The sequence below is a fragment of the Neofelis nebulosa genome, chromosome 1 (genome assembly GCF_028018385.1).
Source record: "Neofelis nebulosa isolate mNeoNeb1 chromosome 1, mNeoNeb1.pri, whole genome shotgun sequence".
Classification (NCBI taxonomy): Eukaryota; Metazoa; Chordata; class Mammalia; order Carnivora; family Felidae; genus Neofelis; species Neofelis nebulosa.
Window position 1 is genome coordinate 195,969,655 of NC_080782.1, and position 17,046 is coordinate 195,986,700.

Consider the following 17,046-nt stretch of genomic DNA (forward strand, 5'->3'; position numbering starts at 1 on the left):
TCACACCACCACAGTTTGTAATGGAATAGAACATAAAATGAAAACCATTTGTCTCTATATGATTCATTTTAGCAAACATTCGTTCAGTGCCAGGTATTTTGTTACCTACTGAAAATAAATATGAAATAGCCCTACCATTTAGAACACGCTTAGCAAACTACAGTCCGCAGTCCAGTCTTGTGTTTGTGTGGGCCAAGAACTAAGAATAGTTGTCAGATTTTTTTAATGGTTGGTGGCGGGTGGGGTGGCAAAAGAAGAAAAATATCTGTGACATGTAAAAATTACATGAAATTCAAATTTCTGTTTGTAAGTAAAATTTTATAGAAATTCAGCCACACTCGTTTCCTCTATAATTTATCTGTGAATGCTTTCACACTAAGATGGCTGAATTGAGTAGTTAACACAGAGACAACTGTGGCCTGCAGTCTTCTACAGAAAAAATTTGCCAACCCTTGCTTGAGAAGCTCACCATCTATCGTGGGATAGGGTTACACATATACACTTAGTTTTCATAACACATTTAGTGCTGTGACAGAGGTATAAGAAGAGTGGGAAATTCCTTCTACCTGTAGAAGTCAGAATTTAAGGAGAAAGAAGGCAACGGAGAGTGATGAAAAGGCAAGGACACAGAGAATGGAAGCACACCATAGGGACAGAGAATAACAAACCCATATTGTGTCTGGGAGAAGTTGTTAAGTAGAAGTGGAGAAAGAAGTGGGAGATGAGATTAAGAAAGTACCTGAAATCAGATTAGGATTTCTAATCCACTCAAAGATTGTCTCCCTGTAGATGGTCATTAAAGATTGTAAAAGCAGAAGTACTTGATCAGATCTGTGTTTTAGACAGATAACTCTAGCAGAAGGGTGGAGACAGGAGAGGGACTGAAATCCTGAGAGAGTAGAGGCAGAGAAACCAGATAAGGGCTATTGCAACAACCCAGATGAGAGATGATGATCGGACTCAAGACTATCTATCATCCAAGGGCAGGGTGGAGTCCAGAGGTGCAAAAGCCTTTCAGACCAACTGAACTGGTGACTGACTGGGTTCGAAAAAGAGAGGGGAGGATACTTGACTGAATTTCTGAGCTGCGCAAAATCAACCAATGAATGTCTTGAGGCAAAATAGAAAACCAAGAGGAAAAGTAACTATAACAGAAACAATCAAAGCTTTCCCACATCTCCTTTCGGTGAGAATAAGATAACAAGCTCTGTCTGGGGTACCTCAGGCTTGAGGTGCCTATGGACATCCAGGTAGAGTGGAATATGGCTGAGACAGCTTGATGACCTCTGAAGGTCAGCAGCAAAGAGGCACTGGATGAACCTACGAAGTGCATAAGAGTATTCCATTCAATTTTACTTTAGAATATCATACCCAGATGCCTTTTTCCTTGTTAAACTATAAAATAATCCTGTTTAATTGAATAGGCACTACATATCCTTACAGCCTGGGTTCCTTGCCCCATTGGAAAGATTAAGCAACCACCCCACTGCTACAGCCTATTCAAAGCCATAAACATATTAGGTAAGAAACAAAGAAAGAAGGATATTAATTATATTCAAAAACATCTTTAAGTGATTTAACATCTTCTGCTATAGTACTACAATAAAGCAAAGTTATGGTTATCTTAGTATTTAAACATTAACACCAATATCAAATTTTAAATTGAGTTAAAAAAATAAAATGAGTATATATGTAGGACATAGAACCTATAATTTGCTTTAAATATGATGTTAAACATTTGGCAAACAGAAACAAATAAAAATACTTGATTGCATTGCAACTCTAAGTGCAAAGACCTGTCTATCCTACTGTTATTGGAAAGTGAATCCGAATTCCACTTGCCCAGGGCCAAGTTGCTTGGGTGTGGGTCATCCACAAGGTAAAACCACAAGGCAGAAGACTGGTAGGATTTGGTTTCCTTCTTCCTTAGTATGACAGTGGGGGGCGTTTGGGAAACACAGCATTATGAAATGTGAAACATATTTTGATACAGTGGACTCCCTGGTCTTTAATCCAATAACGTATCTTGTACATTTTCAAGAGAGGGGTACTCTTGGTTGCATTTTCTAAACTTATTTGATCACAAAGTAATTTTATGAAAGTATCTAACAGAACTAGTCCACCATGGAAGCCATATTAGGAAACAATCTATTAGTTACCTCCAAGAGCTATATACTTCTTTGTAGGCAACTTTACCCATCATTCAATAACCATTTATTTGCTGATTATGAGCAAATTTATATCTCTAGTTGAGTTCTTTGTCTCTTGAACTCCAGACAAGGGTCTAATAAGCATCACCACTTGTTCTGGAAGCACTGAAAAAATCTGTATGTCAAAAATTGACACCAACATTTGCATCTATGCTTCTCTCCACCAAACACACGCATGGGTACACTCACACTCACATTCATATTAACATATAATCTTCTGAGTACTCACAATCTCAGGAAATAGTATTTACATATGGCCAGTTGATTAAACAAGAAATCTGGAAGAAATCTTTGAGTTATTTTCTCCTTCACCATCAATACCCATTCATAAAAGCCTGATGTGATTACTTCTGAAATATCTCCATGACGTAGACAGAGGTTACAGGGCATTGAAACACCCACGATATGTGCATTCTATTTTATATAAATTATACTTCAACAAATACAAATATTTCAGTCTTTTGATACCAAATAATTCAAGTACCTTTAAATCAGAAAAGATAAGTTAGTTACTGATTCTCAAATGTAAATCATTGCTGAAATAATCATTTTGATTAATGAATTGAATGAATCACCTAAAATTCTGCTGTTATGAATCAGTGATCTTCTCATGGTTGTAAGTGCCAATAAAACTCAAACAAGTCAGATCAGTACATGCCTAATAAAAAGCAAGCCCTCATGTAAACCTCAACACTGCTAGGTAAGATTAGCCAGACAAATATTTCATCTCCAAGTCAAAGCTAGAATTTGCTCAAGGACCGCAACATGGTGTCCCCCTAGCTGCCTTTTCACCAGTTTAAGAAAGAAAGAACTAGGAATTACAGATAGAATTTCACCCCCACATCACATCCTGTTATATATTTGGCAAAATACCTTTGTAGACTATCTTAAGGCCATTAAAAAAAAAAAAAAAAGACCCTTTTTGTTACAAATATATTTTATTTAAAAATTTTTTTTTAATGTTTATATTTATTTTGGGGACAGAGAGACACAGAGCGGAGGAGGGGCAGAGATAGTGGGAGACACAGAATCTGAAGCAGGCTCCAGGCTCTGAGTTGTCAGCACAGAGCCCGACGAGGATCTCAAACCCACGATCTGCGAGATCATGACCTGAGCAGAAGTCAGACACTTAACCGACTGAGCCACCCAAGTGCCCCTTTATTTTTTTTTTTATCTACATCTTCAATCCTGATATTGACACACATATAGGGGAGAAAATCCACAACATTTCCAAAAGAACTTAATATTTTTCCTTCACTCTGAATTCCTCCAGAGCCAAATATATTCAAGAACCCAAAAGGCAAAATATAATTTTGATATTGGTTTTAAAGGCTATAACAAAAACCAAAATAAGAGTGGTTTAAACAAGCTGTAAATTTATTTAGTTTCCTCATGTAGGAGCCTCCATGGAAGCTTCCAGGTCAGGTAAGCATGGGTACTCCAGAGTCCTGAGAACACAGGATTTTTCATCTACCGGCTTTGCCAACTTTATCAGCCAGCTTCCATCTCTTGTTCGATGGCAAATTTAACCCTTACCATCTGCGATGGTTAATTTTTATGTACCAACTTGACTGTGCCATAAGGTACCCAGATATTTGGTCAAACATTGTTTTGAGTATGTGTGTGTGTGGGGGGGGTGGTGTTGAAAAAGGTTAACATTTACATCAGTAGACTGATAAACCAGAGAGCTGTCCCTTTTGTGAGTGGCTCTCACCCAATCACTAAAGGCCTGAATAGAACAAAAAGGTTGACCCAAATGAGAACAAATTGCTCTCTACCTGACAGTCTTCACTCAGGGACACCAGTCTTCTCCTGCCTTCAGACTCAGACTCAGACTGGAACTTACACTCTTAGCTATCCTGGTTCGCAGGCCTTCAGACTGGAACTGGAACATCACCATCAGCTTCCCCAGGTCTCCAGTTTGCCAACTGTAGAACTTGAGGCATCTCAGTCTCCACAATCCAATTATTTATAATAAATCTCTCTCTCTCCCTCTTCCCTCCCACCCCTGCACGCGCACGTACACACACACACACACACACACACACACACACAGAAACCCTTTTAGATTCTGTTTCTCCGGAGAACCCAACTAGTACAGACTTTGATACTAAGATTGGTTCTCCAGGAATAGAATTTTAAGAATGAGTTTTCTGAATTGTTTCTGGGGTTTCTGGAATGGACCCTCTAATCTGATTAGATTTAAAGATGCTAATTACTCTATTTCTAGTAGTAGAGAGGGCACTGATAGTCCATGGATTGATCTGGTAATAGCAAGACACTAAATATCTCCACTGGACACTTCTAATCAACTAGTATAAGAAGCAAGGAGCTGGGTCACTATGTATATGAAACTTTTCAACAGTTTTGGAAAACTAACAAGTTTAATGAGATTACCTTGTTGCTCCTAATGTCACTGGACAAAGTCGTGAAATAAAAGGATGAGCTCAGGGATTAGAATTCCTAGCTCAAGTGCTGCATACATTGCCCGAGATCTTCTACGTGTGCCCTAGAGAGAACTGTATCTTCTGTAGCCACAGGGTCAAGATTGCTGAAAATCTAGTGTAGGATCTTATCCTGTGACTAGCTGAATTACAATGCAAGCCCAACTCCCAGCCTCATAAAGTGCCTACTGTTTAGTGACGGTATTGGATGGGATCCTGTAAGTTGGAATGGCGATGTGTGAGTCGACCGTGATAAAGCTGGAAACGTTGAGTCCCTAAATTCCGAAAAGTCTTCTTTGAGGAAATTAACCCAGTCTGAGGGAATTAACCCTGCATTGCCCGAGGAAACTGAAATGGTCTCCTCTGATGGAGGTGCTATAAAAGACAATCCTGATTCTCCTCAGAACCCACCCCTACCACTCCTTTTTGTTTCTAGACCTCTAACTGAACTGAAGTCACAGCAGGTCCCTAGAGGTGAGGTAAAAAGTGTGACCCATGAGGAGGTCCGCTCTACTCCAGAAGTATTTGAGTTTTTGACTTTATACAGATTTCTAAATGAGGGACCTATGTAGGAACAGATGTTGAGGGTGTGGGGTAACAGTGGAAATTGAGCCAAATTCATTGATACAGACTCACTAAGCTTAGATTCTGCAATTAATGTTGCAGCTCAGGGAGTTAAGAAGAGTTCTAACAGTTTCATTGGTTGACTAAAACATAGACCGAGAAGTGGCCCACAGTGAGTGATTTAGAAATGACAGATCTGCCTTGGCTTAATGTAAAGGAAGGGATTCAGAGATGTGGGGAGAGTGGAACGTTAGAGTGAATTTGTCATTTAAGGCCTACTCTCCCACATCAGAGAGCCTAGAAAGCATACTTTTTATCACAACTGTGGAAACGAAATTTGTGAGGAGAGCCCCAGCATCCTTGAAAAGCTCTGTGATCACTCACTCTTTTCTGTTGGCCAGATCTTAGTAGGGACTAAGTCACTGACTTGGGAAACCTAGATGCAATGGAAGTAATTGGAACCCCGGGCTGGCAGGGCCAAGTGGCAGCTTTCAGCCTCCAGGCGCAAGGTGGGCGTGGCAACTGTAAGAGACAGCAGAGTAAAAGCAGCAATCAGGATAGTCTGACCTGTACATCACTATGGCACTGGCTATTTGATCACAGTATTTTTAGAAGTGAAATAGACAAGGGGCGCCTGGGTGGCGCAGTCGGTTAAGCGTCCGACTTCAGCCAGGTCACGATCTCGCGGTCCGTGAGTTCGAGCCCCGCGTCAGGCTCTGGGCTGATGGCTCGGAGCCTGGAGCCTGTTTCCGATTCTGTGTCTCCCTCTCTCTCTGCCCCTCCCCCGTTCATGCTCTGTCTCTCTCTGTCCCAAAAATAAATAAAAAACATTAAAAAAAAAAATTTTTAAAAAAAAAAGAAGTGAAATAGACAAGAAGTGTACTAAATTCTTCCTTGATCTGTATAAGGAATTGATCTGTTGGAATTGATCCTTGATCTGCACTGCCAAAAACTTATACTGTTCATTTTTCTCCTAGCCTTCCCTGAAGGGATCTCGGGCCTTTTACCAAGGTAACTGTTTTATGGGGAGTACTGGACACTGGCTCTGAATCGACACTAATGCTGAGACTCAAAACATCACTATGGCCTACCATCATAGAAGGGGCTTGTGGAGAAAAATCAAAGGAGGCTTATCTCATAGCAGGCCTGGTGAGTCTCTAAACCCATCCTGTGGTTCTTTCACCAGTTCCAGAATGCATAATTGTAATAGATACACTTATTAACTGGCAGAATCCCCGCACTCGTTCCCTGTTCTGTGGAGTGAGGGTTACTAGGGTGGAAAAGACCAAATGGAGGCCAATACAGCTCTCTCTGCCTAGGAAAATAGTACGCCAAATGCAATACTGCCTTTCTGGAGAGATTGTAGAGGTCAGTAATACCCTCAAGGACGTGAAGGATGCAGAAGTGGTGGTTTCTATCCCACACCCATTCAACTCACCTACGTGGCCTGTGCAGAAGACAGAAGGCTATTGGAGAATGATGGCGGATTATCATAAGCTTAACCAGGCAGCAACTCCAGTTGTAGCTACTGTACCAGGTATGGTTTCACTGCTTCAGTAAGTTAACACATTTTCTGGTCACTGGTATGCAGATACGCTCTTTTTTCCCAATTCCTATTAATAAAGACCACCAACAGCAGTTTACCCCCAGCTTCAGCTCCAAGGCCAACAATATACTTTTACTGCCCTGTCTCTAAGGTGTATCAGCTCTCCAGGCTTACGTCAGAATTTAGCTCTTGGTGACTGGCCTTTTTCTGGCTTATCTTCATCTTCTTGATGTGTCCTCACATGGTGGGGAAAAAAGCTATCTAGTACTCTGTCCTCTTCTTATAAGGGCGCTGATCTCATTCCTCCACCCTCGTGACCTAATTATCTCCCAAGACCCCCACCTACAAATATCATCACATTGGGATTAGGGTTTCAACATGTGAATTTTGGGGGGAACACAAACATTAAGTCCATCATTGCACGGTTTTAATTTTTTTTAAGTTTTAAATGTTTATTTATTTATTTTGAGTGGGGAGGGGCAGAGAGAGAGAAAGAGAAAATCTCAAGCAGGCTTTGCACTGACAGCACAGAATTTGATGTGGGGCTCGATCTCAGGAACCACAAGATCATGATCTGAGCCAAAATCAACAGTCGGATGCTCAACTGACTGAGCCACCCAGGTGCCCCATTGCACTGTTTTAAATAGTATCCTTTTCATTTCAATTTCTGATTGCCTGTTGCTGTTATACAGAAATAAAACACATATTTATGTGTCGATCTGGTATCTTTTAACTTTGCTAAACTCATTCAGTTCTGGTAGCTTATTTGTGGATCCATTGGATATTCTACATAGACAATCATATTTTCTGTGAATAAAAACAGCATTACTTCTTCCTTTTTAATCAGAATGCCTTTTGTTACTTTTTTCTTAACTATTGAATCGCCAATTGAATCTCCAATACAATTTTATTAGAAATCATAAGGGCAGACATCTTTATGTCTTGCTCCCAATCATAGGAGGAGAGTATTCAGTCTTACACTATTAAATATGATGTTTGCTATAGGGTTTTTGTAGATTGAGAAAATCCTCTTTTTTTATTTTTAATTTTTAATTTCAGAGACAGAGTGAGAGTAGCAGAGAAGGGCAGAGGGAAAGAGAGAGAGAATCCTAAGCAGGCTCCATGTTCAGTGCTCAGGGCAAAGCCTGACACGGGGCTCAGTCCCATGACCCTAGGATCATGATTTGAGTGGAAATCAAGGGTTGGATGCTCAACTGATTGAGCCATTCAGACACCCCTTATTTTTAATTTGTTGAGAGTTTGTCATGAATGGGTGTTGGATTTTGCCAAATGCTTTTTCTTCATATATTTTGACAATCATATGCTCTTTCTTTTTAGTTTATTAATATGGTGAATTACACTGATTTTTTTAATGTTGAAGCCAACCTTGCATTCCTGGGATAAACCTCATTTGGTTATGATGTATTATATTTTTTATACACTGTTAGATTTAAAATTACTAAAATTTTGTTTAGGATTTTTGCATCTATTTTCATGAGAGATTGTGGTCTATAGTTTTCTTTTTATATAACGTGTGGTTTTTAGAATTAGAATAACCTGGACTCATAAAATGAATTGGAAAATATTCACTCCTCTGCAATTTTCTGAAAAATTTGTTTTGAATTGGTATTCTTTCTTAAATATTTAGTGGAAAACACCAATGAAGCTGTCTGGGCCTGTAATTTTCTTTATAGGGAGATTTTTAACTACAAATTCAATTATTTAAGTTGACATAAAGTTATTCAGGGTAACTATTTCTTCTTGAGTTTTGTTAGTTTGTGTCTTTCAAAGAATGAGAATATTTCATCTAAATAGCAAATTTATTGGCATAAAGTTATTATATTTCTACTAATATCTGTAAACTCTCTACCGATGTTACCTTTCTCATTCTTGATATTGGTAATTTATGCCATCTCTGATCAGCATAGCTAGAGATTTATCAATTTTTTTTTTTTTAATCTCAAAAAAACAGGTTTGGGTGTAATTGATTTTCTCTCTAGTTTTTCTGTTTTCTAGATCACTTATTTCCACTCTGATCTTTAGTATTTCTTTTCTTCTTCTTACTTAATATGTAATTTGCTCTTGTTTTTCTAGGTTCTTAAGGTGGAAGCTGAGGTCACTGATTTAAGAGCTATCTTCTTATCTCAAAGAGGCATTTAGTGCTATAATTTCCCCCTAAATACTGCTTTAATGTCACCCCATGAATTCTGACATGCTGTGTTTGCATTTTCACTCAGCTCAATGCAACTTCTAATTTCCTTTTTGATTTCTTCTTTGACCCATATTTACAAGCATGTTATTTAGTTTCCAAATATCTGAGTGTTTTCTGGAGAGCTTTCTGTTATTGCTGGTAGATATTGTGAGTTATACCTTCTTTGATATCTTTGTTTTCCCAAAATTATTCTCAATCTTTTTTTCCGGGACACAGTTTGCTCCTATCAGATTTTCTTTTAAGATTTGTTATGTGGGCTTGAAGCAGTGCTCATGCTAGGGCTAATTGTTCCCCGGTATGATGGAAGGTCTTTCCGTGTCCTCTGCCTAATCCTGCATGAATCATGAGGTTTTTCCAGTCTGGCTAGTGGGAATAGGCACTACTCACAGTCGCATGGAAGCCCCACACACTGTCACCTCTAATCTCAGGTGGTTCTTTCCCCAGCCAAGAGTCATTTCCTGGTTAGTACTCAGTTGTGTACTTAAGTTTGATTTTAATGGACTTGTAAAGATCTTTGTGTCCACCAACTTGGCAAAACATGATCTTCAAATACATATGGAGTATTTCTAAAAACTGACCGTGTAATTCGACCATAAAGCAAATGTCACACTGAGTTTCAAAGAATTAGTAAACCGAAAGGAAACAAAAAATACATTTAAGAATTTGAAAACAATTTTTAAAATAAGGCATGCAAAATCTATAAAATATCAACAACATTTTTCATAGAACTAGAACAAAATAATATTAAAATTGGTATGGAACCACAAAAGACCCTGAATTGCTAAGGCAATCTTGAGAAAGAACTCAGCTGGAGGTATCACAATCCCCAATTTCAAGATACACTACAAAACTGCAGTAATCGAAAGATTATGGTGTTGGCACAAAAATAAGACACATGGATCAACAGAACAGAACAGAGAGCCCAGAAATAAACCCTTGTTTGTATGGTCAATTCATCTATGACAAAGAGCCGTGAGGAAAAGGCTGTCTCTTCACTATATCCTGTACACCTGACTCACGAGCGCTTTCCTTCCTTAGCGCAGAGCCTGACATGAGGCTCCATCCCCCTACATGTCACTCAGTCTCAACTGTGAGGTCAGGACCTGCGCTGAAATCAAGAGCTGGATGCTTAACTGACTGAGCCACCCAGGCGCCCCTGACAACTATACTTTTAAGCCAAAATGAATTTGTAATTAACATGATTCTATTCTAATGGAAATAGTTAACATGACAGCTTAGTTTACATCAACTCTTGGCTGGAAAAATAGGTCACTATTTAAACTCTATTTCCTTCCAAACAAAGTATTGCGAGGCTGCTTCGTTAACTTTTTATTAGGTTAAAAACATATTATTCATTTAAAAAAAATACATGATTAAGTCTTTTGTAAAAACTCTAATAAGCTTTAAATATTGAAAATTGAAGAAGAAAAAAAAGACAGAGCCTTTCACTTAATGAACTTATTTTACAAGTTTATACACATTCACTTTGGCAAACGTTTCACCTTCCTTCCAGAGGAAATGTTGCCACTTGTAAGCATGGGGGCTTCATGGGCAAGAGAGTTTCTAGGTTGTTTGATATAAACAAGACCACATTTAGCTCAGTTCATAGGTTAAGGTGAACACAGCATGAAGGCAGGTGGGATAAAGGAGGCCACCGCCTAGCTGTGCCTGGAGACACAGTATCACATGGGGCATGTCTGGGAGTTAAGGTTCAATGACTAGCTTGGCTGCTTACTAGATGCTTCACCACGGACACACTCCTTAACTGTACTATACCTCAGTTTCCCTATCTGTAAAATGATGATAATAATAGTTCCTCTTGCATAAAGTATTGGACAACCACCTGACACAGACACGTAGATCCTTTAGCATCATGTGTAATATGGTGAACACAATACATGTCTGCCATTTTTATTAACAATTTCATCAGAATCATCTTGTAAAGCGGTCTGGACCTGGCAGATGGTCACATGATAAGTACCACAGAAATGGGTCAGATCTGATTAGCTGTGTCTCTCATATTCTATGTGACACATGCCTAGTATCCCTGACTATGTTTGATTAAAATGGCCACACGGATATACTTGAAGCCTTATGTGTTCAAATAGCATGATGTTTTTCACAATATTCTTTCTCTAAAAACTCTTCATTATGCTGGGGTAAAATTCCTTAGTGTAACCTGGTCTAGAAGGTGATAGTATGAGGGGAAGACTGTTATTTGACACCCGCTGTCCCCAATTCAGCATCCTTCTGCTGAGACTGCCCCTGGCTCACCACTGTGAGGGTCAGCTGGGAAATTCACACAAGCACAAGAACATGGGAAATAAAATGCATCTTGTCTGGAACCCTTGATAGATACAGTACAAAACAGCAAAGTATTCCAAATTAAAATTTCAGCACGAGTGAACTATATATGAAGAAATGCAGATGATCAAGCTAACAAACTATAGAGGCAATAGTGATCCAAGAAAAATTCCTTCCTTCCCCCCCTAGAGAAAGTATCTCAATGCCAGAGCACTTCTTTCCCACCCTCATCACCAACACACACACTTCTCCAGAAGGACCAGCCCAAGACTTTGTGTGAGAGGTGGGGGGACAGAGGGAGCTGCAGCACTGTGGCAGAGAACCCCTCTTAAAGATTAAACACAGCAATTCGGCCTGCTCCTGACCCTGCTGGGAGCAAGAAGTCAGGAGGGCGGGGAATGGAGACTGATTATAAATATATATGTGTGTGTGTACACATATACACACATACATACAAGTATACAAATATACATACAAGTATACAAATATATATACAAGTAAAATATATACACGAATAGAGAGGGAACTCAAAATGCCTGACGTTTTCAAAGATTTTTTAAGAATCAAACCTTCCACCTACCAATAAACCCTGTCACTGAAGTACATACTAAATTGCAATTTGAAAAACATGCATTCTCACGTGTGGCTCCCTAAGCTTTTATCTGCCCATTTTCCATCTCTTTAGAAATGTGCTCTGCTTTTTAAAAATATTCCACACCAACCAGAGGAAATGGGTTCAGGGTGGCTGATGAAATGCCTATGGCTAGCCACAGTCTTCAACATCTCAGGTGCCTAATGACTAATCTATTCTTAGATGTATTTAACATATCTACCCACCTCAAAATCAATCACTTTAGCCACTGAGCAGTGGTAGCTGAGAAGTGGTGTCGTGGAGTGCTCTGGAAGAGAGACATCACTACTCCAAGAGGTTATTTTTGCTCTGCCAGGACTTTCATCCAGAGAACAGTAGGCTGAGTGTTGTCACAGAGAACATACAGGTATGACAGATAAGCAAAGGGGAGGAGCACATACATCAGACTAGAGGAAACCTGGGTAGTGGGATGGGTCAGAAGAAAACTCATGAGCTAAGAGTCACGCGGAAGCTATCAACTCCAATCCTGACCCACAAATTGCTCCTTTTAATGCCCTCCCTCCTGCCTAGTCTCTGAGGAATCACTTCCCATTTCCAGAAGCTCCTCAAATACGGCCTTCCACCTATCATTACAGCCTGTAAAATACTGTTTTCACTTCCTAAACTTCCAGGTCTAGATTAAGAAGCTTCTTGAGGCACCTGGGTGGCTCAGTTAGTTAAGTGTCTGACTTCAGTTCAGGTCATGGTCTCACGGCTTGTGAGTTTGAGCCCCGCATCAGGCTCTGTGCTGACAGCTCAGAGCCTGGAGCCTGCTTTGGATTCTGTGTCTTCCTCTCTCTCTCTGCCCCTCTCCTCCTCACTCTCTGTCTCTCAAAAATGAATAAACATTAAAAATTAGAAAAAAAAAAAGTTTCTCCCTCCCACATCCACTATTACCATGTGCCAGGCTCTGCATTAGCTGGGATTATGATAAAAAATCCTAGTAAAGACTTACATGATGTATATGCACAATGTCCTGATAAATCAATACGTAAATTTCAATTACTGGAGGAAGCAAATGTGTATCTTACAATTTAAAGTTCTATCTTTAGGGGCACCTGGGTGGCTCAGTCGGTTGAGCACCTGACTTCGGCTCAGGTCATGATCTCATGGTTCGTGGGTTCAAGCCCTCCATCAGGCTCTGTGGTGACAGCTCAGAGCCTGGAACCTACTTCAGATTCTGTATCCCTCTTTCTCTGCCCCTCCCCTGCTCACTCTCTCTCTCTCTCAAAAATAAATAAACATTAAAAAAAATTGTTTTTAATAAATAAAGTTCTATCTCAATTGTTGATTTCTTGCTAAGGTGACAAAAACAGTATTTCAGAAGTTTCAGAACCATAACAAGTCATAAAAGATTAGAAATTTCCCAAAATAAAGCCACCTTGGCCCAACATCCATTAACATGTGGCCATCTACTTAAGAATTCAAGCAAACTCCAAGTCTTGGCTTTAGTATCTTCTTACAAGTAAGTCAAACAAGAACTTATTTTCATTCCAACTTTTTAATGCTTTTAAAGAAGTATGTTCAACTCTGTTTAGATGAATAAGATAAAAGGTCATAAGCATCTTTGCGAAAAACTCCATTTTCTCAAAACATATGGCATGATGGAAACAATGTAATTGTAGTTAGGCCTCAGAACATTTTTCTTACCACAATTTCCAGAAACCTAGGTGTAATGAGAAAGAAGTGTTATTCATTAGGTTTTCTTTGGACATTTTACCAAAAGCCTTGTTTTCTTTTCCTCATTCACAGTTTACATGGGTGGTGGGGTGGGGGGTTTTGAGGGACAGCATAGCAATTCCTTAAGCATTTATCTGGTCTCATGCTTGCCCCTTGGTGATGGATGACATTCTTCTCATTACGTTTTTGCATAATTATAAAGGCTGTTGCTAATTGTTTTCAGGATCTTCCGTATTTGCTTTGTTTTTATCAGGAAGATCTGGTTCACCTAGAAGAATCAACAGTGTACGTGTCTTTCGTTTACCCCAGAATTTTACACTGCAAAAGCTACTGCTCTCTTGATTCCCAGAATGTGTTCTTTAATGTTTTTGTTTTGTTTTGGTTTGTTTTTGAGACAGAGAGAGGCAGAGCATGCACAGGGGAGGGGCAGAGAGAGGGGGAGACACAGAATCTGAAGCAGGCTCCAGGCTCTGAGCTGTCAGCACAGAGTTCGATGTGGGGCTCGAACTCACGGAGTGTGAGATCATGACCTGAGCTGAAGTCGGACGCTCAACCGACTGAGCCACCCAGGCGCCCCCTCAGAACACGTTCTAATAGTGTGCAGAGTTTATGCCTAATATTCAGACAAAGATTAGATTGTATAAACTGTATAAATTAATTTCAGGGGGTTCGGAGTTCTACTTGATTAGGAATCCTATTGGACAGGCTTAGTGCTTCAAAACATGGACATCCTCCCCCCACCCCCACCACAGAAAATTCTCCCAACAATAAGCCCTTAGCATATACTCAGAAATAAAAGATGCAAATTGGGAGAGTCCATTATTTAAAACAAATAAGTCTAAAAATCTATGGGCATATTTTAATTATAATCATGGAAAATGTTTTATTAAAAATTTAAAGATACACTCATTCAGAGAGCTATTATTAAAAAAGAAAGAGAAAAGAAAGAAAGAAAGAAAGAAAGAAAGAAAGAAAGAAAGAAAGAAAGAAAGAAAAGAAGCATTGGCGAGGATGTGGAGAAATTAGAACACTTGCCCATTGTTGGCAGGAATGTAAAATGGTGCAGCTGCTATGGAAAACAGTTTGGAGACTCCTCAAAAAGTTAAATATAGAACTACCACAGGACCCAGCCATTCCACTTCTGGGTATATACTGAAAAGAATTGAAAGCAGGAACTCAGATGCACACTAATGTTCATGGCAGCATTACTCATGAACTATGACCAAAAGGTGGAAATAACCCAAATGTTCCTCAATAAGGGGATGAATAAACAAAATATGGCATCTATACACAATGAAATATTATTCAGCCTTAAAAAGTAATAGAAATCTGGTACACGCACCACATGGATGAATCACGAAAACATGCTAAGTGAAATAAGCCAGCCTCAAAAAAAACAAATATTGCATGACTCTGCTTATATGAGGTACCTACAATAATCAAATTCATAGAGATAGAAAATAGATTACAGGTTGTCAGATATTGGGGAGAGAGAGGAACGGGAAGTTACTCTGTAATGGATACAGAGTTTCTGAGATGAAAAAAGGTTCTGGAACTGAATAGTGGTTGAGGATTGCACAACAGTGCCACTGAGTTGCACACTTAAAAATGGTTGAAGTGGGGAGTGCCTGGGTGGCTCGGTCGGTTAAGCCTCCAACTTTGGCTCAGGTCATGATCTCCCGGTTTGTGAGTTCAAGCCCTGCAGCAGGCTCTCTGCAGTCAGCACAGAGCCCTCTGCAGGTCCTCTGTCCCCACCTCTCTCTGCCCTTCCCCACCGCCTCAAAAATAAATAAACATTTAAAAAAATAGCTGAGGTGGTAAATTTTATGTTACGTATGTTTTATACAATCAAAAAATTAAATGGCTTTTACGATTTTAAGAAATGCAATACAACTTATTTAAAACTAAGCAAAATGCCAAATGCCACATACCTGCTAATCTCTTCCTCTGTTGCACAGAAAAAGGACACAAAGAAGGTAGGCTGGAGAACCCCACTGGTCGAGATAGGCAAACCTATGCCATGAACTCCAAAGGGCCGAAACATCTCAGATCAGTCAAAACCACAGCAATGTCACACAGGAAAAACATTTTTTGATTGACCAAACATTTCACTTTCCAGACAATCGTTGCATTCTCTTGAATATACAACCTAATAATTAAGAAATTTATGCTGTTGCTCTGAGACATAAATTATTTCACCTTATCTTTTCCCCTCACAGTGATTCAGTTAGGAACACTACAGTCCATTTATTAAACTCTTTTTTCTCATCACATAAACATACAAATCCAACCACGCAAATACAGTTTGCAGAAAAGTAACAAATCCTAGAGCCATGCATACTACCTATGTAATCTTGGATAAATCCACCTCCCTGAAACCTTGATTTCCTGATCTGTAAAATGAAAATAAATACGCTGAGACCACAGAATCAACCTAAGAATGAATGAGAAAATGTGAAAGTACCACCTCCAGCATGTCATGAGGATCTAAATGATTTTTGAGTACATGAATGAGTAAATGAAACATAATGTACATAAATGAAACAACTGGAAGAAAATGGGGAAAGAGGAGTGTTAGGACTTTCCTCAAGTAACCATATCCACATGCAGGTCGTCAACACATGATTTATCTGATCTGTGGGAGCTTTTATGCAAAATGGGTGTGGAGATTTACAAGATTGGGCCTGAAGTGAACTGATGCACTCAGACATACTATATGTTGTACTAATTCTAAAATAATCAGAGCAAAAATAAACAAAATGACACCCGTAAAATACACAGACAAGATGATACAGGACAAACCACATATAATTGGATAATAACCACCACAACTGTGAATAGCGTGCAATTGTGAATCACAAAACATTTGTTTGCTATGGTTTCTTTCTTTCTTTCTTTCTTTCTTTCTTTTTTTGTCCCTTTCATGGAAAAAAAAAAGTTGGTTTTTCTTCAAAATAAAAACATTGGTTTGTGGGTTTGGAGAGATTTTTTTTTTCACTCTTTGTGTAAGAAGGTCAGAGTGACTATCAACCCAAGTATGAAAGGGTAACAGTTTTCCGGCTCTGGAAATTCGATTGTTGAACAAAAGAAAAAAAAGAGACCACCTTGTATCACTGAAGACAAAATAAAGAAAACATTACATGTTTCCAACTTGCATGTCGTTAGGAATTTTGATCACTTTGGCACTCGTGTTAGAGAAAACATTGTTAATGTCTGTTGTTTTCCTGATACTTTAAAAGTTATTTCTTATATCCAAATAAGAAAGGAACGTATCTCCCCTGAAAAGAATTATTAATACAGAGGCAAACAATCTGTTGGATTGTTTTATGGTAACTTGACTAAACTCTGATGGTTCTATAATTTAAGCTACATGAAAATTAAGGTTGCATAATGGTAATGACAATGTGAGCAGTGCCAAAGAAACAATATTTTGCTCGGAACCATGGCAATGTCAC

At 39.1% G+C, this 17,046-nt stretch overlaps 1 long non-coding RNA gene across 5 annotated transcripts in view; it reads right to left on the reverse strand.

Annotated features, from left to right (window-relative positions):
- The window catches only part of LOC131484608 (uncharacterized), a 41,177-nt gene extending 28,465 nt beyond the window's left edge, over positions 1–12,712 (reverse strand). For all 5 annotated transcript variants that reach the window (XR_009248340.1, XR_009248335.1, XR_009248341.1 and 2 more), the window contains exons 1-2: positions 12,118–12,712; positions 6,657–6,831 (exon numbers count right to left, since the gene is read on the reverse strand). This is a non-coding gene — a long non-coding RNA (uncharacterized LOC131484608). The remainder of the gene's footprint in view (positions 1–6,656; positions 6,832–12,117) is intronic.
- Between the last annotated feature and the right edge of the window lie 4,334 nt (positions 12,713–17,046).